Genomic DNA, 25,624 nt, shown 5'->3' on the forward strand with positions numbered 1-25,624 from the left:
TAAGGCAGGCCTAGAGGAGATTATGAAGTTAGATCAGAATAGAAGCATTCTGTGGCTTAGACATGTTGTTTTCATGGTTTAGGAAGTTGGGCCTGTCCCGTTTTTGGGACGACCCAACTTCACGTCCCTAGCCTCAAAGAAACTGCTAAAATCTACCTTTTGGGCCCACATTCAAAATAGTGCGTTATGTGGGCTACCTAATGGAACGCTCACAACTAGGTTCCTCTTGTTTACGGATATAGCAAATTTTTAGCCCTTTCTTGATGAGGTGTGTCCTCATTTAGCAAAAACCTTATACATGAAGTTTAGATATGGTATATTGTATTTAAATGCAAGTACATCACGATGGACCATTAACTATGCTGCAACAGACAATGATTTGTGTTCTCTATGCCCAGAAAAGGCTAAGGAAAATGATTTGCATTTACTATTCTTTTGTCCTGCATATGTCAAGCCCAGGAAGAAATGGATCAAATCCATTTGTATAAACTTGGGAATTAGATCCTGTAAAGAGGCAGAAGGAATATTAAAGACTGACACCGCTCAAATAATAGTATTTAGTGTAAGTACATTTTTATTAGCTGTAAGTTTTTTAAGAGCCAAAGCAGGACTGAAATTGTAATGAACATGATTAAGCATTTCCATAGTAACCTTTAATGAAAGCCCGTGCATGTAGATACAAATGGTAATAAGGGACTCTTGATTGTGCATTATATGAATCAGAAACTAGTACTGTTTTTTTTTAATGTCTAAGGAATGAAAGCACAAACAAAGGGATGATGAAATAGGTTTTTTTATTAGTGTTATCTGCACTTTTATATCGATGCCTATTTTAATATGTTTATAGATGTATTTATGTTCTTAGTTATAGTGGCGATAGGTCATATACAAGCCCGTCCCCTTGTATTCCCCCACCTATAAATATTTGGAATGGCATTGCTGCACTATCTGTATATGGAAACTGTATGTGTTGATATGTATCTTTTATGGTTCAAAAGAACCGAAATAAAGGTTTTTGACTATGCCTGGAATAGAATGCTGGCTGCACACTGCCCATCTATACCAATTGTTGAGGGGCATCTCGCCCATCTCTATCCCTTGCTGAGGGGCACACTGCCCATCGCTACCCATTGCTGAGGGGCACACTGCCCATCGCTACCCATTGGTGATGGGCACACTGTTCTTTGCTACCCATTGCTTATGTACTGAGAGGAAGGGGTCCCAGCGTGAATGAAACAACGAATATATCAATTAGAAAAAAGTCAAATAACACAATAAATGAATCCGCATTGTTTTATTCACAATAGGGATGGATATATTAAATATAGTATCAATTTGAATACACAATATAATAGGTTATACAGTGTCCCTGGGGAAGGGAGGGAGTGATTAGGTGAGGATAATGTGATCGAAGGGAATTGTGACAGTAAAATCAACCAATTCTCAAAGATGCATTGGTAAGTACATTTTCATACACAAGATAGGACCATAAGTTCCATGTATAAATCAATAGTTGTCATACTTCACAAATACATTAATGTGACAATATTGGCGTGAAGTTGACAAACGAGGTGCTGTTGTCGACGTTTCGACCCTCAATGTATCGCAGGGATTAGTTATGCCCTTGCTGGGGGGTCTTCATCAGGACAGGGTACGGGGCAGGCAACCCTCGTTACTTGTACATAGGCACAGGGTTCGAATGTATTTGTTCACAAAAGGTCTCTCCGTGTCACCAAGCGCCGAATGAATCTGGCGTGTGGTGCCGCTTGTTGCTCGAATGGGCACACTGCCCATCTGTACCCATTGCTTATGGGCACACTGCCCATCTGTACCCATTGCTGATGGGCACACTTCTCATCTGTTCCTATTACTGATGGGCACACTACCCACCTCTACTCCTTTTCTGACAGGCACACTGTCCATCTCTACTCCTTGCTGACCGGCACACTGCCCACTTCTAGTCCTTGCTGACAGGCACACTGCCCATCGCTACCAATTTTGACAGTCATGGTGCCCGTCTGTACCCCCACCCTTGCAGTTTGTCTATGCCCGGAATAGATTGCTGGTTGCACACTGCCCATCTATACCCATTGCTGATGGGCACACTGCCCATCTTTACCCATTGCTGATGGGTACACTGCTCATCTCTACCCATTGCTGATGGGCACAATGCCAGTCTCTACCCATTGCTGACTGGCACACTACCCATCTCTACCCATCTATACCTATTGCTGACGGGCACACTGCCCATCTTTACCCATTGCTGACCGGTACATTGCTCATCTCTACCCATTGCTGATGGGCACAATGCCAGTCTCTAACCATTGCTAACGGGCACACTACCCATCTCTACCTATTGCTGACGGGCACACTGCTCATCTCTACCCATTGCTTACGGGCACACTGCTCATCTCTACCCATTGCTTATGGGCACACTGCTCATCTCTACCCATTGCTGACGGGCACAATGCCAGTCTCTACCCATTGCTGAGGGGCACACTGCTCATCTCTACCCATTGCTGACGGGCACAATGCCAGTCTCTACCCATTGCTGAGGGGCACACTGCTCATCTCTACCCATTGCTTACGGGCACAATGCCAGTCTCTACCCATTGCTTATGGGCACACTGCCAGTCTCTACCCATTGCTTATGGGCACACTGCCAGTCTCTACCCATTGCTTATGGGCACACTGCCAGTCTCTACCCATTGCTGCCGGGCACAATGCCAGTCTCTACCCATTGCTGACGGGCACACTGTTCGTTTGCACCCTCTCCCTTGCAGGTTATCTATGCCTGGCATGCTTTGCAGCCCGTTGCAGAAGTTTGTCCGAACATTGCACCACCTGGGATTGGTGCGCCACCTTTGTTGCCCATTATCTGCCCTGGGAGCTGTAGTCTGAGCTCACCCTGGGGCAAGGGTGGGCCTCAAACCCCAGCAGAGGGGGTGTACACGCCTCTGCGCGGCGCCAGAGGCCCGATCAGGGCATCTCCTGCCCAGGACTGATGTGCCCTGCCATGCTGCCCTGTCAGGCTGCCCTGTTTGTCATTGCCCGGAGGCTTCTCGTCTGCCCCCAGAGTCCGGCTGATGCCCCCACGCCTCTGTTAACGCCCGTGCCCAGACCCGTGAGTGGCTTCCGAGGCGCTTCACTGAGGGGGGAGGTCGGTGGGTTCAGCTGCCGCGATGTAGCGCCGAGACGTCCATTACGGGGGCTTTCCAAGGCGCAGGGTTGCTCTCTGAGGTTTGTCTGCACTCCGAAGAGCTCTGGGTCACCGTGCAATGAGCCCAGTGCCCCCGTGAGAGAGTCGCACACTTGAGTGTAAGCAGCATTCTTTCCAGATAGCTCCTCGAACAGGGAGGGAGCTGCAAGCGACGTGTCCGACCCCCTCTCTGCGCTCGTTTGGGATCACAGGAGCTCATGGCAAGACTTCAGGACCCTGCACAGCGCCTCGAGGCTCGTGCCTGTTTCAGACCGATGCATTATTCTTTCAGGAGAAGGCCAGGCGCGGCGCTGCCTGTCACACCCCTGCCTGAGCGGCACTGGCCCCCACCGCCACCGCTGCTTAAAACTGCACCAGGATACTGTGGCATTCATGCGCTCTATTACATGGTCCATTCAGTTTCTTTTTAGAAAAATAGCAAAGTTATGGAAGGCAAGGTACTCTATATAAATATTGATATCACCTGCTCCCCCCACTTAATAACAAGACCCGTCTCAGTGAGATTTCAGAAGTGGCTCAACCTCTTTATTGAAGGCAAGTTCACTGATGAACAAAACCCAGGTCTGAGACAGCACATGGAAGTCACATGACAGCAGTGACGTGCAGACCGCAGCTGCCTGCAGACAGAGCCCGCACCTCGCAGGCTTTTTATATTGTCACTACCCTCAGGAGGCAGCGGACGAGATGGGTTGAGAAACAAGACCTTGTAGAGGTACATCATGCTAATGGGTTTTAAAATCCCCATCTCTCATGCCAGACATTGAACAGTGATTACCATAACCCCCCTTTCCAAGCACTTTCCTACCAGCCTATTTACAAAACGACCACAGTGCATCACTGGGCATGCTGGCGTATCTAGAGGGGGCTAGATGGGACCCGTGCCCACGCTCTGTTTGTTAACCCCCCCACTTGGGCCTCACCGCCACAGTTCTTGCATTTACTAGGAGAGGACAACAAAAAGCAGACACTGCACCTCTCCACATACAATAATTTGTCCAAAAACCTTTCACTGCATGAGTGTGGTTTGCTTAATATGTTTCAATCTGACTTTTGTATGTGTATATTTTCACAGTTCCAGCGCCTAGAGGCACCTGCCTCGTATCTCTCCCTCGCCTCTCTCTCTCAACTGTCTCTCTGTTTCTGTGACTTTTGTGCCACTTTTCACACTCTTTGTGCCTTTTCTCTCACTTTTATTGTGAACTTGTGCATTTTTCATTTCCACTTTGTGTCTTTCTCACTCTATCTTTTCTCTCTTTGTACCTTTTCATCCCACTGTTACTACAACTCTTTTGTGCCATTTCTATCAGGTTTCTCACTCTCTGAGACATTTCTCCAGCTCTTTTTTCTTTACTTTCAGCCACTTATCTCACTCTGTGACGTTTCTGTGGCATTTCTCTCGCTCTTTGTGTCATTTCTGTAACTTTTCTGTCCCGTTTCTCTCTCTCTTTTTACATTTCTCTCACTCTCTTCTCATTCTCTCTGTGAATTTTCTGTGCCGTTTCTCTTGCTCCTTTTGCTTCTTTGTGTAGTTTCTGCGACTTTTTCTGTGCTGTTTCTCTCGCTGTCTTTGCCTTTGTGTCATTTCGCTCACTCTTTTCTCATTCTGTCATTTTTCAGTGCTGTTTCTCCTGCCCTTTTGGCCTCTTTGTGCCATTTCACTCCTTTTCGGACCTTTGCCAATGCCCCAGCTTCGCTGCACCCCTTCCCCGCCCTCTCTGCATCCTTTCTCCTCCCTCTCTGCATCCTTTCTCCTCCCTCTCTGCATCCTTTCTCCTCTCCTGCTCCTCAACACCTTTCTTCTTCACCGCTGTTGCGCTCCCTCTCAGCCCCGCCCACTGCCATTTGCACCCCTACCAGGACCTACTTGATGGTGGCACAGTAGCACAACTGGTGAGCCAAAGGCAAGGCTGTTAGAACCTGCTGGGACCTGGTCCATATACAGAGCCAGAAGCCCTGGCCCCCCCATTCCCGACCCATCAGTACCCTGCCGCTCTCCTACACGCCTGGAACCCTGAAGACCCACCACCCTGTGCTGGAGCACAAGGCATAGAAGGATCCTACAGTTGCTCCCTCTGCTCAACCACTGCACCTGCAACTCCTACTGAGAACCTAAACACTACACCCTCCTCCACACACGCACTCAAACACCTGCCAAGAAACACCCCCGGACACCAGTAGCTTGCATGCTCCTCAACACTTGCTCACTCAGAAAGGAAGCCATGGAGTCCTGGAACCTGCTGGAAGACGCCACCCCGACCTCCTTTTCCTCGCTGAAACATGGCTGACCACAGCTTCAAGTCCAGATATCGCCACACCATCCCCACCAAATACAAGATCACCAGCAAGTCCACCAAAACAGGCTTGGAGGAGGAACTGCCATCATCTACAAATACCCCTTCATCTGCATCACTTCTGCCAAACCAAAACAAACTACATGGAGCACCTCAACTTCAAATTACAAATCACAGCAACTTTCACCCTGTGTGACACCCTAGTCTCCCTGGCCCCTCCCCCATACAACATATAAGACAACATCACCCCTCAGTCCTTAATGCCAGCACTTTCATCCTCCTAGGAGATCTCCCTTTCTATCTTGAAGATGGGACTGACCCAAGTCAGCTGCTGTTCTTGACAACCTCTGGAACTTGTGACTAATCCAATGCGTCATAGAACCCTCTCACACTGCTCGACACATCCTGGACCCCGTCTTCATATCTTTCAAGACTTTATGATCAACACCCCTCGACCTATCACCTGGACAGACCACATGAGAATCCGTTTTACGATTGACATACATCAACCCAGAAGTGCCCTCCCAGTGGACCCAGCACACAAACACTAAAACAACCTAAAAGAGGCAAATTGGATGACCTGCATACACAAGAACAAATTGCAACCCACAGGCATCCTAGCATGTGACTCTGAAAATTTCAGCAAGTGGACCACCAACTGTGCTGACACTCAGACCCCAACAAAATGAATCAACACCGCAAAAACCAGAACACAAGCCAACTGGTACACAGAAAAACTCAAAATGACAAGCGACACTGCAAACAACTGGAATGGAAATGGAGAATCAGCAAAGGGGTATTGGGAAAAGAGGCCTTCAAAGCCATCCAGAGGAATTACCAGCAGCTCATCTGAGAAATCAAGAGGAAGGCCCTAGTTGAACGAATAAACACAAGCTCCAACAACAGCAAAGAAATCTTCACAATCGTCAAAGACTTCACCACAACCACAGCTGTCACCGGAAACAGCAACCATCACAATATCTGTGGAACAACCGCTCGAACTTCTTCTGCCACAAAATCGAAACCATGTACAGCGACTCCCTCCCCCTCTCCCACAACCAGACCCTCTGGCCCTCTCCAGAAGTTTCCTAGTGATGAAGGAAGTCAACACATTCACCACATGGGACACCATTTGCACAGAGGAAACCACAACAGTCATAAAGACTGTTTACTCTGGGGCCCCGGCAGACCCCTGCCCCCACCACACCTTTAACAAAGGAGAACCCTTTATCACAGAGGCCCTTAGCCCTATCCTCAACACCTCTATCAGCAAAACCCCCTTACTGGAACCATGGAAACACACAGGCGTCGACGTCCTCACCCTTGGCTAACCTGACCAAGCTTGCCAATTACCAACCGATATCCCTCCTTCCCTATCCAACCAAAGTCCTGGAAAAAGCGATCAACAAGCACCTCTCTGACGACCTTGCCAAACACCATCTTTTCGACATAACACAATCAGGAATCAGACCAAACCACAGCAGAGAAACTGTCCTTATAGCAGCAACGAATGACATTCAGAGGATCCTTGATGGGGGGACCGCAACACTCATCCTTCTAGACCTATTAGCCACCCTAAACACTGTTGGAAATGGGATCCCCGGCTGGCCAGGGCTTTCGCCAAAGTCAGTCAGAGACCACCACACCCAAGTCAGGGCAAGGGAGTTACACGCCAAGATAACCCCTACTCACCCTCTAGGTAACGTGGCGCGAGCAGCAAGGCTAAACTTGGAGGCGATGTAGGCTAAGTATTTGCGCACGCACCCCAGCAACAACCAAAGGCCCACCACAAAGGAAACTCCACACAAGGTTATATAAAAATAGCCTTTGTATTACACCAAAAACACATTAGATAAAACACACACTTTACAATGTGCCAGAGGCACGGGCAGAATTTACAGGGGGATATTTACAAGACAGGGCCACCTGGACCACTGTCAGGAATCAGAAATAGCACTTTCAGAAATAGCACTTAGTACATAGAATATAGCACAAAATAGCACACAACCAGTAATTACTGGTAACCAGGACCTCACTAGCACCACCTGTACTAGGGAGAAAACAACCACCTATGTATTACAATACCTGTAGGGGTGTAAGAGGAAAACACATGATGCAATGCATAACATTCATTCAGAGGTGTAAAGAGGAAAACACATGATGCATCACAATACATTCAGAGGTGTAAAGAAATAACATTGCGCAAAACTTAGATCAGTCACCACCTGTGACAGTCCCTGTGTCCCAATGTCAGGGCCTAAACGTCGCAGTTGCCCACAAAGTGCTGGGCAACTGGTGCAGGGAAAGTTAGGGCAACGTTGGAGCCTCTCTGGGCTCAAGAACCACTACTGTGGCACTGCGGAGCCTCACTGGACTCTCAGAACAAATGGGCAATGAGCCTCTCTGGGCTTACAAAGCAATCTGCCACCTCGAGCCTCTCAGGGCTCAAAACCAAAAAGGTGCAGCCTCACTGGGCTGTTGGGGACCCTCACGGGGGAATGGCACCCTCAGAGCCTCTCTGGCTCAAAGAACAAATGGCCCCCAGGAGCCTCTCTGGGCTCCTCCACAATTAGCGCCTAGAGCGTCGTGGCGCCAACAAACAAATGCCCCCTAAGAGCCTCTCTGGCTCTAAACACAAGGGCGCGAGGTCGCGCTGCTGAGGGGGCAGGGAGGGGGGGGGGCGGACACCGACAACGTGTCCCGGCGCCCCTCCCTTCGCTTCTGGCCACACTCACCAAACCAGCAGGCCCCCTTGAGCCTCTCTGGGCTCGGAAAACAAATAGCGCCTGAAGCCTCGGGACTCCTCAACCCTGGGGGGGCTTGGGGTGCACGTCGGAGCGGCCCTCTACCAACGGGGCCGCTCGAGATAACAAAGAGAACCCGCCCCCGCACTCACCGGGACTTCACTGGTGCTGCGGGGGGCGGGAACCACTGCCGGCTTCTTTCACACTCACCGGCTGTCTGGCGCTGCAGCTGGGCCACGGGCGGGGCTCCTCTCCTCGCGTCCCGGGGCCTCAACCAGACGTGGCAGGCTCTGCTCCTTCTCTCTCGTCCCGGGGCTCCCCTCTCCACTCGGGGAGCCTCGGGGACCCGGCCGGCAGCTTCTCTGCTGCAAGGGGCGGGACTTCCGGGTTGCCTGTCTCGGGCCGCGCTGCAATTGGTCAGCCGGCCCAGTGCTTCCGGGTCGCCGCGGGCAGCGCGGCGGCTCGCTTCTTAGGCAGGCAGGCGGGGGATGAATTTACCGAGGGGTGGCCTCCCTCGTAGTAAATTACCAATCAAAAACAGCGGCAATGTCCCGGGCAGGGTGGGCACCTGCCAGGGGACTCCACAATCAGCAAAAGCGGCGTGGGCAGCCGCGGAAGGACAACGACAGCGCTCCCAGCGCTCAGCTGATGAGCAAAGCGCTTCTAAGCGCTAGGGCCGCAAATAAAGCGCTTCCAACGCTTCAGGGGTAAGAGAAAGCGCTCTCAAGCGCTAAGGGCCACAAGGAAGCGCTTCCAAGCGCTAGAGGCAAAGTTCAGGCCCCAAAGTCCTTGCAGGCAGGCAGGGGGCAAGGCTGGGCCCAGAGCCAGCACACTGGGTCTCCAGGCAGGGAGACAGTCCAAGTGGCGGTCCTCTGGCCCAGCGACAGCAGCAACAGCCCCCTCAGGATCCTGGAAAAGAACAACCTCAGTGGGGACACAGCCCCATTTTTATACAGTGCATTCCTTTGTCTGAGGGTGTAGAGTGGGGGCGGAACCAGTCGCAGCTGGTTCTTGAGTACTCTGTTTACCTCAACCACCCTCTCTTATTCACTGGCAGGGCTTGGGTCATTAGACACACCACAGGGGGGCGGAGCCAGCATTGTGTGGGGAAAACCCAGCCCATCCAGGACACAGGTACACTCCTCCCACACATTACTCATGCAGATCTCCCACTCACCACCGGGCAGACCCATCCAGACTTCCTGGAGCCTGGCATGCCAGCCAGCTCCAGCCAATCACACGCCAGCACCCTCACAGCACACGTACAGCCATGTCTAGAAATGGCGCTTCGCTACTAGACACATACATGCTGCATACACCGTTGCGCAGCATTCACTCACACGAGTTCACACATACCAGACTCAAGCCTGTACACCCCACGCATCAGGAACTACCAGGGACACATACATTCCCCATGCATTCCTATGGGCGGGCAGGCCTAGCTCAGCACATGCACTCAGAGTGCGCACGCACTTTCCACTGGGACACAGTGAAAGTGCGCAGAATCCCAAAATCACCATCTCCAGGTCACCATTTCAAGCAAAAAGTCTAGGGGTGAACCTGCCCTAAGGGCCAAAGTCCAACATAACCCCCTTCCAGCCAAAACGCAGGGGAGAACAATCACCACCGTGATGGACTTCCCTGCTTGGGGCGATAGAACACGGACGCGGGCCCACAACTGCAGGGACACCCTCCTGTTCTACGCCATGGTGAACCCAGGGGATTCCTTCTAAACACACTGTCTGGACCAACTGGGCTACCCCACTGGTACTCCCAAGTTGTCCGCGGCCAGGACCAGGCCCTGGGCCACCCAGGTGCCACTGGTCCATGCCAATTCGCAGAGCGGGGGGTAGTAACCCCTGGCACATAGGAGCCATTTTCCACTCTTCCTGTCTGCAAGACAGGACTAGACTGCCACTGGTACTCCAGCCTAGGGTCTACAACCTCAGGCGGACCAGGAGTCTCGGGGAAGGCTCTCCTCCCCCTACCTCTTCTCCTAGGGTTCCTCCTCCCTCTGCGAGGGGTACCCCTAGAACGCCATTCCAACCCAGGACTTATCCATTCAGGTTGCACCGGGGTCAGAGGTGGGCTCTCCCACCCTCTGCACCCCCTTCCAGAGGTCTGCCCTCTCCCACCTGGAGAAGTTCCTCTGGAAGAAGAACCGGTCAGGACACTGGTTACAGTCGTCCTACCCTTCAGGTCAGGCTGATCCTGAACCTGGCCTCCCAACCTCTGGTCTAGAACCTTCGGTGGAACAATTGCCTGGCACTCCAGGACTTCTGGGTATTCACTCGCAATCCCCCTGAGGCTAACAAATGTCACATCTGTTGCGTGACTGTCTGTCTGGCGCAGATCTCCCGCCCTCTGTCCACCTGACAGTGCGTGACGATCCCCCAGACCAGAAGTGGTGTTACCATGGCCACTACACGGGAACCTAGCCCAACTGGGTAGTCCCTGACCCACTGGTCCTTCCACTGGGGAACTCCCCCAATCACTCCTCACTCTGGACTCCTGTACCCTCCCTACCGGAGCGGTACTGCCAGACTCTAGAACCACAGGAGCTCTGGTTACAGACACTCCAGGTCCTCTACTCACTAGGAGATCTTCCTCAAATGGGCTAACAGGACAGCCTAGGTCCCCAACCTGGTGTTCCCTCAAGAAACCACCCAGGTTCTGAGACAGGGCTTCGGGCCTCTGGGGGCTCTCAGCCACCCACTGACTCCTGCTCCACTGAGCCAGGCAGTCAGCCCCTACACCCTTCTCACTATACTGGGACCTAGCTGGGCTACACTGAGCCTCTTCCACCACGCTGGGCTGGAAGATCCCTGAACCACTACTTTTGGAGTCACTCACCAATGACCCTAGAGAACCTCTGGCCCTTTCCCAGCGGTCGGCTTCCCTTGCCAGTAACTCTGTATCAGTAAATCCAACTTGCAACAGGTGTTGGCGCAACTCTGGCGAACAACCACTGAGCACCTGCTCTTTGACTATAAGATCAAACAAGACTTCAAAATCAGAGTCAGTGTGAACCTCTACCCAAGCCCACAGTGCTCCACAACATTCATCCTCAAACTTCTCCCACGACTGGTGAGGCAGCTTCCTACTGCCCCTGAATTTCAACCTATACTCCTCCTCTTGGGAAACAGGTACCAGACTGGGGGAACTGGGACTGGGATTTCCTACACTGGAATCTAAATAGCTGCCACCACTGGACCCAACCCTCCCTGGGGGATCCAGAAACTCAACACTGCGCGCAGGGGATAGTCTACCCTCCAGAGCTACTTCGCCTCTGGTGGAGGCCCTCTCAGCCTCCTCTATCCTTTCCTGCGCTAAGACCCTCTCGGTCTCTAGCTGTTGCTTTCTAATGCCCAGCTGTGCCATAGCCTGGGCATGCTCCAACCTGAGCCTCTCTAAAGCCAGCTGGTGCTCCCTTTCTCTCCTCCTATCTTCCAGCTCCTCTGGGGACAGGGAAAGGGATGAGGCGCTGCCTCCTATGCTGGACCCAGCAAGGGACTCCCTATCTATGGGGTCCTCACTATCTGCTGGCGTCCCTGTGCTATCATTTTCTTCCTCCTCTTCTGAATCTTCAGGGCTCCCCACAGACCCACCACCCTCCTGGTGTGAAGCCCGGGCCCTTTCCTCACTGTGCTCAAGGTCCCACTGACACTTTTGCCATAGGATCAGGCTGCTCCTAAGTTCGGACTGAGTGTCTAACTCATCCACCCCTATGTCTCTCTCTTCACAGAACCTTACCAACTCTCCCATACTGTATCTAAACAGATCCCAGACATCAAAAGCAGGCACCATTCTGGCGGACGTTCTAGTGAAGAGATCACACAGGGAACCTAGGGGTCTGAGCTAACACAGGAGTACACAATTCACAAGGTATTCAGCAAGCTCTCTACCCCAGAGAACTCACACTCACTTGCCTAGTGCCACACACCATTCATCCACACACAACCCCCCCCTCGGACTAGTAAGGCAGTTTCTACCACCCCTGACTTCTCAACCTGACCACAAGTGACACAGGTACCAGACTCTGGGCGCGGGGCAGGGGAACAAATGCACTGGACACAATTGCACAATGATACCTTCAGGAGAAGAAAATATGAAACTTCCAAAAAAAAACAATCCCCTTAAAATGTGGTCATCTAAAATGCAGAGTTTTGTGGTGCAGCCAGCCGCTACTAAGGTACAAGGCAAACACAAATCCTTATCCCACCGCTTGCCGCCAATGTTGGAAATGGGATCCCCGGCTGGCCAGGGCTTTCGCCAAAGTCAGTCAGAGACCACCACACCCAAGTCAGGGCAAGGGAGTTACACGCCAAGATAACCCCTACTCACCCTCTAGGTAACGTGGCGCGAGCAGCAAGGCTAAACTTGGAGGCGATGTAGGCTAAGTATTTGCGCACGCACCCCAGCAACAACCAAAGGCCCACCACAAAGGAAACTCCACACAAGGTTATATAAAAATAGCCTTTGTATTACACCAAAAACACATTAGATAAAACACACACTTTACAATGTGCCAGAGGCACGGGCAGAATTTACAGGGGGATATTTACAAGACAGGGCCACCTGGACCACTGTCAGGAATCAGAAATAGCACTTTCAGAAATAGCACTTAGTACATAGAATATAGCACAAAATAGCACACAACCAGTAATTACTGGTAACCAGGACCTCACTAGCACCACCTGTACTAGGGAGAAAACAACCACCTATGTATTACAATACCTGTAGGGGTGTAAGAGGAAAACACATGATGCAATGCATAACATTCATTCAGAGGTGTAAAGAGGAAAACACATGATGCATCACAATACATTCAGAGGTGTAAAGAAATAACATTGCGCAAAACTTAGATCAGTCACCACCTGTGACAGTCCCTGTGTCCCAATGTCAGGGCCTAAACGTCGCAGTTGCCCACAAAGTGCTGGGCAACTGGTGCAGGGAAAGTTAGGGCAACGTTGGAGCCTCTCTGGGCTCAAGAACCACTACTGTGGCACTGCGGAGCCTCACTGGACTCTCAGAACAAATGGGCAATGAGCCTCTCTGGGCTTACAAAGCAATCTGCCACCTCGAGCCTCTCAGGGCTCAAAACCAAAAAGGTGCAGCCTCACTGGGCTGTTGGGGACCCTCACGGGGGAATGGCACCCTCAGAGCCTCTCTGGCTCAAAGAACAAATGGCCCCCAGGAGCCTCTCTGGGCTCCTCCACAATTAGCGCCTGGAGCGTCGTGGCGCCAACAAACAAATGCCCCCTAAGAGCCTCTCTGGCTCTAAACACAAGGGCGCGAGGTCGCGCTGCTGAGGGGGCAGGGAGGGGGGGGGCGGACACCGACAACGTGTCCCGGCGCCCCTCCCTTCGCTTCTGGCCACACTCACCAAACCAGCAGGCCCCCTTGAGCCTCTCTGGGCTCGGAAAACAAATAGCGCCTGAAGCCTCGGGACTCCTCAACCCTGGGGGGGCTTGGGGTGCACGTCGGAGCGGCCCTCTACCAACGGGGCCGCTCGAGATAACAAAGAGAACCCGCCCCCGCACTCACCGGGACTTCACTGGTGCTGCGGGGGGCGGGAACCACTGCCGGCTTCTTTCACACTCACCGGCTGTCTGGCGCTGCAGCTGGGCCACGGGCGGGGCTCCTCTCCTCGCGTCCCGGGGCCTCAACCAGACGTGGCAGGCTCTGCTCCTTCTCTCTCGTCCCGGGGCTCCCCTCTCCACTCGGGGAGCCTCGGGGACCCGGCCGGCAGCTTCTCTGCTGCAAGGGGCGGGACTTCCGGGTTGCCTGTCTCGGGCCGCGCTGCAATTGGTCAGCCGGCCCAGTGCTTCCGGGTCGCCGCGGGCAGCGCGGCGGCTCGCTTCTTAGGCAGGCAGGCGGGGGATGAATTTACCGAGGGGTGGCCTCCCTCGTAGTAAATTACCAATCAAAAACAGCGGCAATGTCCCGGGCAGGGTGGGCACCTGCCAGGGGACTCCACAATCAGCAAAAGCGGCGTGGGCAGCCGCGGAAGGACAACGACAGCGCTCCCAGCGCTCAGCTGATGAGCAAAGCGCTTCTAAGCGCTAGGGCCGCAAATAAAGCGCTTCCAACGCTTCAGGGGTAAGAGAAAGCGCTCTCAAGCGCTAAGGGCCACAAGGAAGCGCTTCCAAGCGCTATAGGCAAAGTTCAGGCCCCAAAGTCCTTGCAGGCAGGCAGGGGGCAAGGCTGGGCCCAGAGCCAGCACACTGGGTCTCCAGGCAGGGAGACAGTCCAAGTGGCGGTCCTCTGGCCCAGCGACAGCAGCAACAGCCCCCTCAGGATCCTGGAAAAGAACAACCTCAGTGGGGACACAGCCCCATTTTTATACAGTGCATTCCTTTGTCTGAGGGTGTAGAGTGGGGGCGGAACCAGTCGCAGCTGGTTCTTGAGTACTCTGTTTACCTCAACCACCCTCTCTTATTCACTGGCAGGGCTTGGGTCATTAGACACACCACAGGGGGGCGGAGCCAGCATTGTGTGGGGAAAACCCAGCCCATCCAGGACACAGGTACACTCCTCCCACACATTACTCATGCAGATCTCCCACTCACCACCGGGCAGACCCATCCAGACTTCCTGGAGCCTGGCATGCCAGCCAGCTCCAGCCAATCACACGCCAGCACCCTCACAGCACACGTACAGCCATGTCTAGAAATGGCGCTTCGCTACTAGACACATACATGCTGCATACACCGTTGCGCAGCATTCACTCACACGAGTTCACACATACCAGACTCAAGCCTGTACACCCCACGCATCAGGAACTACCAGGGACACATACATTCCCCATGCATTCCTATGGGCGGGCAGGCCTAGCTCAGCACATGCACTCAGAGTGCGCACGCACTTTCCACTGGGACACAGTGAAAGTGCGCAGAATCCCAAAATCACCATCTCCAGGTCACCATTTCAAGCAAAAAGTCTAGGGGTGAACCTGCCCTAAGGGCCAAAGTCCAACAAACACCATCTCCCACGCCATCCTAATCCAGCGACTCCACGAACCAGGCATCCACAAATGCACTCTTGAATAAATCTGCTCCTTCCTCACTGGAAGAACCAAAACTGTCAACATGCCCCACCCACACCACTGAAGCATGAGAGCTTATTTGCGGAGTCCCGAAGGGCTCTTTGCTCATCCCATCACTCTTCAACATCTACATGACCATGCTGACCGATGTCATACAAGATCATAACATAAACATCCGCACTTACACTGACAACATGCAAGTGGTACGGTCCCTTTTTGACGAAACACCCAACACCAGGAACAAGTACGACACATGCACGCATTTAGTTAAGCTTAAACTGAAGCAGGTTCTGATGTATCAAAAAGAACACATGTCAGAAGTAGCCAACTGGATGAAATCCAATTGCCTTAAATCGAACTCTGATAAGACCAAGGTGGTAGTCTTTGAGAAAAATGCCTCGCCATGGGACTCAAACTGGTGGTCCACAGACCTTTGACCCACCCCACACCCTGCTTGCAAGCGAGAAACCTCTGAATCGTCCTAAACAACAAACTGGACATGGTCAAGTTAAGCCCATTCAATGGCATATTTGGCTCCTAAACTTTGGAACACAGTATCTTCAGAGTTATGCCAACTGGGGCACAAGCTCTCCTTCCGTAAAGCAACGAAAACCTGGCTGTCCGCGTAGTAGTTTTCCACTCTGCGGTTATCTGACGACCTGTGATGTCTGATCTAGCACTGGGGGGCCTCCTGGTAGCCATGTGCTTTAAAAAGAACACTTGAATAAACTAGACGAGACCATGCATTCACACAGTCAGTACATAGAGGGAACGAGTGTCACTGAGGTCTACCTCTGGTAAAACCGTCCAGCAAAATCCCCAGGTAGTACCATTTCATCTTCGTCTGCTATTACCGTTTCACTCATCCCTGAACTCAATTATGGTGACTGTTAGAAATGGGATTTCTGGTTGGCTAAGGCTTGCGCCAAAGTCAGGCAGAAACCACCACTCTAGTCAGGGCAAGGGAGTTACACGCCAAGATAACCCCTGCTCACCCCCTTTGTAGCGTGACACGAGCAGTAAGGCTTATCCCGGAGGCAATGTGTAAAGCGTTTGCGCACGCACACAACAGCAGCATCACACTAGGCGCACCACAAAAAGGAACGCCGCACATGGTTACATATAAAAATAGCCTTTGAATTATCATAAACACATTAGATCATAATCACACGGATACACTGTGCCCACTGGCACTGGGCAATATTTACAGGGGATTATATACACAGGACAGGGCCACATGGGCCACCGTCAGAATTAGCACTTAGTAGAAATAGCACTTAGTAGAAATTGCACTTCTATAACATAGGATAATTGTAGCACAAAATAACACTTGTAGAATACTACCAGTAACCACTGGGAAAATCTAGGTACACACTACGTAATACTAATCTCCTTAGGCATAGATCACGCAGGGAAACATAAACTCACTAGTATAAACTACTCTAGGCAGAACAACCTCCTAAGCCTAAAAATACAGTTAGGGGTATCACAGGCATAAAGGCATTGCACATTACGCATAAATCACATTAGGTAGGAGGTAATCACCAACATAGACATAAATCACCAATCACCTGGCGCAGAATCACAGTAGGTACTGACACAGTGCGCCCCAGGCGGGGGCACAACATAGGAAAACTGTCCCTAGGCCAACTGGCCTCTCATGGGACTCAAATGCCCTATGTCCAGCAATAGTCAGGGCGTAAGCGGCCAACACAGCAACATACAGTGCGCAGGGGGGCCTAAACATAGCAGCTGCCCACTAAGTGCTGGACAGCTGTGGCAGGGAACATGGGCACCAGTGTGCCCCCCTGAGGCCTTGGCTAGGACTCTAGATCAGAAAAAAGGGCACCAAGAAAATATGGCGCTGGCACTGTGGTGCTCCTGGACCCCCACTGGGGTTTGAGACAGTATGCCCCTACAGTAAATTAGCACCAGCACCACTGAAGCCCTTCTGGGACTTCTAATACCCTGTGCCCCAAACAGATCAGGGGCGGGCACCACTGTGGGAACCCCACTCGGGGGACTCCTGGAACTACTTGCCCCCGACGTTGGAATCCCGCTCAAAGGACTCAAAAAGGAGAATCCAAACTTGGCCCACAACGTTGCAGCGGCCCGCAACTGTGGCGCCGCTGTGAAGTACAGGAAAGTACCCTAGCTAGCACTTCTGGTGCCCCTTCCGCCCCAATGCTGCTCTCCTCCCGGCCCGCTCACCAGGCTCTTCGGGTGCTCCCTCTAGCAGGGGGAGGCACCGTCCATAGGAAAAAGCAAGCCCCACTCACCAGAACGGTCTCAGGGGTTCTTGCACCGGGGCCGTCTCCTCCAGGTGGTCTCCTTCAATTCACGGGGCGTAGTCTCTGTTGTCTTCTGGCTGCTTCTTGGCTTCTGGGCATGTGGAGGGAGAAGGCACTGGCAATGTGCCTCGGGTCCCCTCCGCTATGAGACTCCTCCTTACTGCTTCACGGGGGCCGTCTCCTCCAGGCGGTCTCCTTCAATTCACGGGGCGTAGTCTCTGTTGTCTTCTGGCTGCTTCTTGGCTTCTGGGCATGCGGAGGGGGAAGGCACTGGCAATGTGCCTCGGGTCCCCTCTGCTACGGGACTCCTCCTTACTGCTTCACGGGCACAAGCAGACAGTCCGGGGCTCTCCCTCGCTCTCGGGAGCCACAATGAGGATGCGGCAATCTGCTTCCGGGCACAGGAGAGCAGGGTGGGCTCCCGTCCGCTTCCTGTTTGGGCTTGCCTGTACTTCCGGGTCACCGCAGGCAGAGCGGCGGCCCTCTAAGTTCCTCCTGGCGGCAGGCTGCAACACGAGGGGTAGGCTCCCTCTGAAATGAATACACCATCTCTGGCGGCAGGCTGCAGGCAACACGGGGTAGGCTCCCGTTAATAGCCCTGGCGGGGTGGGCACCCGCTAGGGGCATGACAAGCTGGCACAAGGTCCCTGGCGGGGTGGGCACCTGCTAGGGATATAAAAAAATCGGCAGAGTTGCGGGGGGGGGGGGGTGGGCGCCCAGCAGCAGCAGCAGCAGGCCCCCCTCAAGTTGGGACACAGAAGAACAACTTTACAAGGGGTCACAGCCCCTTTTTATACACATTTTCCCTTTCTCTGGAGGGTGCAGAGTAGGGGGAAACCAGACGCAGCTGGTTCTGGAGCACTGTGTTGTGCTCAACCCGTTTTGCCATTGTGCAACATTCCGTCCATCATCTTGTGTGTTTTGCTGTTCACCCTATGTGGGAAGGGTATGCCCAACGTTGGTCCCATGCTCACTAGGCCACTGGAGTCAAGCTATCCTGGCTGAAGACGGCTGATAGCCAGAAACCGGTCCTAGGATGCTTGATTCCGGTCCAGGGAAGGCATGGCTTGGCAGTTCGGGCTGGACTGTTCCCATGAGGCACAGGGTCAAGGCTGATTTGCATATGGCCATGTCTGAACTGGGGCCATATCTGAACTGGGGTGGCTTGGTGAGCAAAATAACGATGGATTGAACCCAGATCTGTGACAGGGGGTGAATGTTTTGCCATTGTGCAACATTCCGTCCATCATCTTGTGTGTTTTGGTGCTCAGCCCCTCTCCCCATTCACAGGACAGGCTAGGGACATCAGTCGCACCACAGGGGGCGGAGCCAGCATTGTGTAGGGAAGGCCCAGCCCTATTCAGGTCCCAGGTGCACTCCTCCCTCCCATCAACATGCAGCTCTCTCCATTCACCACCGGGGCAGACCCATCCTGACTCCTGGAGCCAGGCACACCAGCCAGCTCCAGCCAATCACAAGCCAGATAGCCAATCCACATTTACTACACAATCTTGCAACCGCCGAACACCTCCACTTTCAGATCCACACCGACCCCAGGACCACACTTAGAGGAACCCTCATTTACAGGCCCCCAGGCACCCGATCTCAATTCAGCGACGACATCACTGACTTCGTCAGCCCGCACGCCCTCGCCTCCGAGAACTACATTCTTCTAGGAGACCTCAACTACCACCTTGACAACATTCTCGACAACAACACCACCACCCTTCTGGACAACCTGTCCAATCTCGGACTCAAACAACTTGTTGACACCCCCACTCACATAGCCGGACACACGCTCGACCCTATCTTCACCTCCAGCAAGCACATCTCCTTCGATCATACTACAGCTCTCCACTGGACGGATCATAGCTGTGTTCACTTCAGCTACAAAACAACCCTGACCCACAACCGTCCACAACCCATTCCCCGAAGAAAATGGAACAAAATCACCACCGAACAACTCCTCACATCACTCAGCCAAAACACTCCCACCCTAGCAACGGACCCAGACCTAGCGGCCACCAACCTCAGGCAATGGATTACCCACAGTGCGGACGAACTAGCACCCCTGAAAAAACACCAGTCGAAATCATCCAGCAAAAAAGCTCCCTCGTTCAATGATGACCTTAAAAAATCCAAGAAGACATGCCGCACCCTGGAGAAGAATTGGAGAAAAGAACCAACCTCAGACAACATGGCCTCCCTCAAGACAGCCACCCGCAAACACCACCAACTGATTCGATCCGCCAAGAAATCAGCATTTAAGGACCGTCTCGACAACAATTCTCATAACAGCAAGGAACTCTTCAATATCATCAAAGAATTCACCAACCCTCCCGCAGCATCCAACGACATCACTAACTCCCAAGACCTCTGCGATGCGCTATCCTCCTTCTTCTACAACAAAATTGCCGACATCCACAACAGCTTCAAGAATACTCCCAATGACCAACTCACCCCACCCCCTTCAGATCCCACCCCTCCAACTTACTACCTCAACTCCTGGAACCCAATCACCATTGAAGACACCATTCACCTCATGAACTCAATCCACTCTGGCTCACCTTCTGACCCCTGTCCCCACTACATCTTCAACAAAGCTGTCTCCATCATCGCTCCCCAACTCCGCAATATCATCAACTGCTCCTTCGACTCCGCCACCTTTCCAGAAATATGGAAACACGCCGAACTCAGCGCCCTTCTGAAAAAACCAACAGCAGACCCCTCAGATCTGAAAAACTACCGACCCATTTCCCTCCTCCCTTTCCCGGCCAAAGTCATCGAGAAAGCCGTCAACAGCCAACTAGCAGCCTTTCTTGAATCCAACAACTCCCTGGATCCCTCACAGAACGGCTTTCGAGCCAAACACAGCACCGAAACCGCCCTCATTGCGGCGACCGACGACATCCGAGCACTCCTGGACAACGGTGAAACAGTGGCCCTCATTCTACTCGACCTCTCCGCCGCCTTCGACACTGTATGTCACAACACCCTCATACAACGCCTCAACAACATCGGCATACAAGGAAAAGCCTTGGACTGGATCATCTCGTTCCTAGCCGGGAGAACCCAGAGAGTCCGACTCCCCCCATTCTACTCAGAGCCCACCGAAGTCATCTGCGGCGTACCTCAAGGCTCCTCACTCAGTCCCACCCTCTTCAACGTCTACATGAGTCCCCTCGCCTCCATCGCACGTCAACACAACCTCAACATCATCTCCTACGCCGACGACACCCAGCTAATCCTTTCCCTCACTAAAGACCCCAACACCGCCAAAAACAACCTTCACGAAGGTATGAAAGAAGTAGCCGAATGGATGAAACAGAGCCGCTTAAAACTCAACTCAGACAAAACGGAGGTGCTCATCCTAGGATCCTCCCCCTCAGCTTGGGACGACTCCTGGTGGCCTTCCGCTTTGGGATCTGCGCCCACACCCACAGACCATGCACGTAACCTTGGCTTCATTCTAGACTCCTCCCTCTCAATGTCCAGACAAGTCAACGCCGTATCGTCCTCCTGCTTCAACGTCCTTCGCATTCTCAAAAAGATCTTCCGCTGGATCCCCCTCGAAACAAGAAAGACTGTCACCCATGCACTGGTCACGAGTCGACTGGACTATGGCAACACACTCTACGCCGGAATTACAACAAAATTGCAGAAAAAGCTCCAGCGCATCCAAAACGCATCAGCGAGACTCATATTAGACATCCCGCGCCAAGAGCACATCACCGGTCACTTAAAAAACCTCCACTGGCTTCCCGTCAACAAAAGAATTACTTTCCGCCTTCTTACCCACGCACACAAGGCCCTTTATAATCTAGGACCCGAATGCCTCAACACCCGACTGTCCTTCTACTATCCCACCCGCCAACTAAGATCATCCAATCAAGCCCTCGCCGCAGTCCCGCGCATCCGAAAAACCACCATGGGTGGCAGATCCTTCTCCTTCCTGGCTGCCAAGACCTGGAACTCACTCCCCACCCACCTCCGCCTTACTCAGAATCACATCTCCTTCAGAAAAGAACTGAAAACATGGCTATTCGATAAAAAGTAAACCCCTCCCTCCAGCGCCTTGAGACCCTCTGGGTGAGTAGTGCGCTTTATAAATGCATGAACGTGAACTTGAACTTGAACATGCCAACTTCTAGAAGTGGCACTTCTACACTAGACACATTAAATCTGCGCAAACCATCGCGCAGCATTTAATCTCACGAGTTCGCACATACCAAACTTGCCCCTGCACTCCCCACACATCAGGAACTACCATGGACACACATATTCCCCATGCATTCCTATGGGAGGGCAGGCCAATCTCACCACATGCACTCAGATTTCGCACTCACTTTACACTGGGACACAGTATTAAAGTGCGCAAAAGCCAAAAACAACTTGTATCCGGACACAAGGAAAAGCAAAAAGTTTAGGGGTGAACCTGCCAAAAGGGCCAAGTCCAACAGTGACTTGTTGGCCAAGACATTCCCCTTTCTTGACACACACACACCCTGTTTCAATGTAGTAATAATTCAGCTGTGAGTACCACTCGTCATTTCTAGTTTGCTGGCTTGTAAAAAAAAAAAAAAGAACGATTAGCCCACAAAACCCTACATTGGCACTGTCTGTTCCTATGTCTGAATTATGTAGTATCCATCGAAGTGGGATACTCTTTTTGTGAAAAGATGTGTTTTTGGTGTTAAGGGTGCAGCCTTTTGAGGTAAGAACAGCAGTGGCAGCTGGCACGGATCGGGGGCGAGAGAGGGGCTTTAAAAAAAAAGAACTGTACCTGATCGGCGCACTTATCCTCCGCCTCTCCTCCACCGTCTCTCCCCTGGGGGCGGAACAGGTAGCCCCCAGGCTCCCCTGAGCCAATTACAACGCTGCAATGCAGAGTTGTGATTGGTGTTAGCGCCGTGGTTCGGTGCTGAGCCAGATAATTGGAGTCTGGGCATGTTCTCCATGCAGGCTGTAATGCAGCCTGCATGGAGAACATGCAAATTGGGCATGACGATTTGGCCGCAGCCAACCATTCATGCTCACTTGGAGTGGGCTGACCACTCCTCCCCCTGCTCCTCTGTCATTGGAGCAGCCCACCCCGCCCGCAAACCTGCCACAGCAGGAAGACATAAAATGACAATAATGTTGTTATAATTTTATGTTCCCTTTATTTCACTGCTGCAAAGCCGTGGAGCGACGATCCTTCACCTTAGTGAGGAGCCACTACTGAAACAGTTGTTGGCTGGTAAAGTGAGTCAGTTTGTTTCCTTTCATGCCTAGATAGAGCACAATTGCAAGTGAGGAGGCCACTCAAAACCTTACAATACAGATGTGTATCAGAGGTTTATGTGCAGATTATGTCACCAAACTAAAGGAGAGTCACCACTGTTGGTCAAAAGGGACAGGGTAGTGTGAACAAAAATTGATTTCCCTTCTGTGCTTACTTCTGTTTTTGTCTTTCCAGTAAGTACATCAACTCAAAAACGCATAGGATCTCACCATAGGGCAGTAAAAATTAACATTACAAAACAAACTAAAATTGATGTCTTTGAATATGATGTCAATTGATGTGATGTGTTATGAATATAATATAAATATGTGGTTTATATTATTTTAAATAAATGTTGATCCTTGGTAGGATAGAGCATCAACATGTTTACTTGCTTGCTACTATTTTGTATTCATGGTGTCAGTTTGCCTGCCAGGTCCTGGTAGTGCAGCCCCCTCACTTCCTTTGAGTTTTGTACTTTTTAGGTTGAGCCTAGCTCAGCACATGCACTGCTTTAGGGGAAGGCCTCTTGGAATCACTCCAGACTTTCTCAAAACTTGTCCGTGTGGTTTTTCAACTTTCACACATTCTATTGGCCTTTCCGCGTGGCTTTCAAAAATGAAAACACGCAATTGACCAAAGGCGGGTGCATGTCCCACCTTTTCTGTATGTTCACTCCCACGGCCTCCAGCTGTCCGGAGCGAGCAGCGGCGCGCTGTGTGCCTGCTGCATTCCTCGTTCTGGATTATTAAACACAGCGTGGTAACGCGCAGCTGGAATCGGACAACTTTTTTTCTTGTTTCATCACGCTGCGCACCACTGTAACTCCTTTCAGTGTATGGGGCAACTCAGCAGTCACTTTCACGATTCAGCCGCCCATGGGGTCTCATTGCAGCCGTGTTTACTTTTGGCACAAAGCAGTGGCTGCTGACAGAGTCACGGTTTTGAGGCACTGCACTCCTACACACATGTTCACTAAACGCCCCAAGCTGTAGGGTCGACATAAGGAGTGCAGACTCCTGCTAAGGTCTGTCCCAAATGAGAGCTGAGACACTCTTTTTTATTAATATCTTGTTTTCTGAATGTGTTTTTAGCACACAAGTCGTGAATGTGTACACTTTCACACGAAACTAAAGCGTGAAATGAACTTTTAAATAATCACTGGTTATTTCTTTGTATTCGCCTTTATGACATGTTGTTTATTATAATAGTGATTTTCACACGGTGCAGATTGCCCCTTGAAACTTCAGTATTATGTGTTGCTACTAGGTGGTACCAATGTTCTAGACCTTGGAAGGATTGCAGGTTGAGGTGGCCTTGTTTTTTGGTGTGTTTAATTGTGCAGTGTCCTTCATTCCTGTGTATGTATGTGCTGCATGGCTAACCACTTTAAAGGTCCCAAAGGCGAGACCTATTGGCTATGTCAATGCTTGTTGAATTTTTGCGATAAGGTTTCTTTGTACTGGGCATTTGTGTTAGCAATGGGCAGCAGAACGTTGAAAAGCTTGCACAGACACTGCCTCTGTCCACATGGGGTGATTATATTATTTATTTCTAACTGAAAAAATTAATGTGAAAGTACTGAGGCCAGAATCACACAGTGGACAGACAGACATGATTCTTGCATTAGAGGTGCACGGGGCATCATGGCCCACGCACATCCTTGCACACCATGACTAGTGACCATGGTGGAGTGACACTGGGGACTGCGGGTTTGCATGTGTGTAAACTGTGGCATTAATAGATATTTCGTATACTGTAAATCTTGTTTGGGGGCCTCTTTCTTTCACGTCAACAATGCAGCAGTCAGATAAGGGAGATGTTAGTGAGAACAAATTGTCAAATGTGATGAACATGAATCAATGTGTTTTGGTGCATATGCCGTGCGTTTTAGAAATATTGGTATTTTGCATATTAATGTAGCACACAAGTTTGTTTGGCCTGGCAGCATTTCCGGTACTCAGTAGGGGAAACATCCTTTACAACCCAACTTTTACCACGCAGTGCCTTTACAACGCAAACCATTACAACGCATTGTGCTAGGGGGCGCTCTAGGATAGGGAATAGGTTTAATTTACTGTCCAACACCTTCCCTATTATCCACGGGGACTGGAGTTGGAATAGTAAATTAAACTATTCACTATCCAGCGCCCCAAAGCACTATGCGTTGTAATGGTATGCGTTGTAAAAGCATGTGATGTAAAAGCATGCGTTGTAATGTCATACATCCACTCAGTAGGGCTGCATTGCAACTATTTCAGTTGCATATTAGGTGGCCTCACTGTGGTAATAGTGGTTGCCAGGCCCAATGTCTCATGATAATCACTATGTAAATGAGAAGCTTCATTAAAATTCATTGTATGCAAATGTATCTTATGTGGCTGTCCTGAACAGCTGTCATTGATCTGTAACTCTGTAACTTACTTGAGACTCTCCTGTCCCACGTAAACAAGGGGTCCCAATACCCAGGTGTGCTGTACTGGCGGGGCTTCACTCGAAAACACAAGGGCCAGCTGAAGTAACATTGCCACGTCGTAGCATTGACATTGCCCTCCCATGAAAGAAACATCCGTTGTCAAGACTAACACCAAGGCACACATGGTTGGACAAAGGCCATCTACATCGGATTTAGATAGGGGCGCCGCACCCCCTCACCTTACTCTGCTTTCTTTTTTAACTCGCTTTTTCTTTTTTAATTGGCACACCAGTGCATCTTTTATCAAGCAAAGAAGCTTACAAACACAGTTTTTTGTATTCTCTTCTTTTA

The 25,624-nt window shown here is 51.4% G+C and overlaps 1 protein-coding gene across 4 annotated transcripts in view; it reads left to right on the top strand.

Annotated features, from left to right (window-relative positions):
- Positions 1 to 25,624, top strand: part of SYNGAP1 (synaptic Ras GTPase activating protein 1) — a 758,031-nt gene that overhangs the window by 9,124 nt on the left and 723,283 nt on the right. Inside the window, exon 1 of one of the 4 annotated variants that reach the window (XM_078641653.1) lies at positions 512 to 562. The exons of the other annotated variants lie outside the window; for them this stretch is intronic. The gene's annotated coding sequence lies outside the window, so the exon portion shown is untranslated. Of the gene's footprint in view, positions 1 to 511; positions 563 to 25,624 lie in introns of those variants that run through there. 4 annotated transcript variants of the gene reach the window in all.

This window comes from Lissotriton helveticus, chromosome 5_1 (genome assembly GCF_964261635.1).
Source record: "Lissotriton helveticus chromosome 5_1, aLisHel1.1, whole genome shotgun sequence".
Classification (NCBI taxonomy): Eukaryota; Metazoa; Chordata; class Amphibia; order Caudata; family Salamandridae; genus Lissotriton; species Lissotriton helveticus.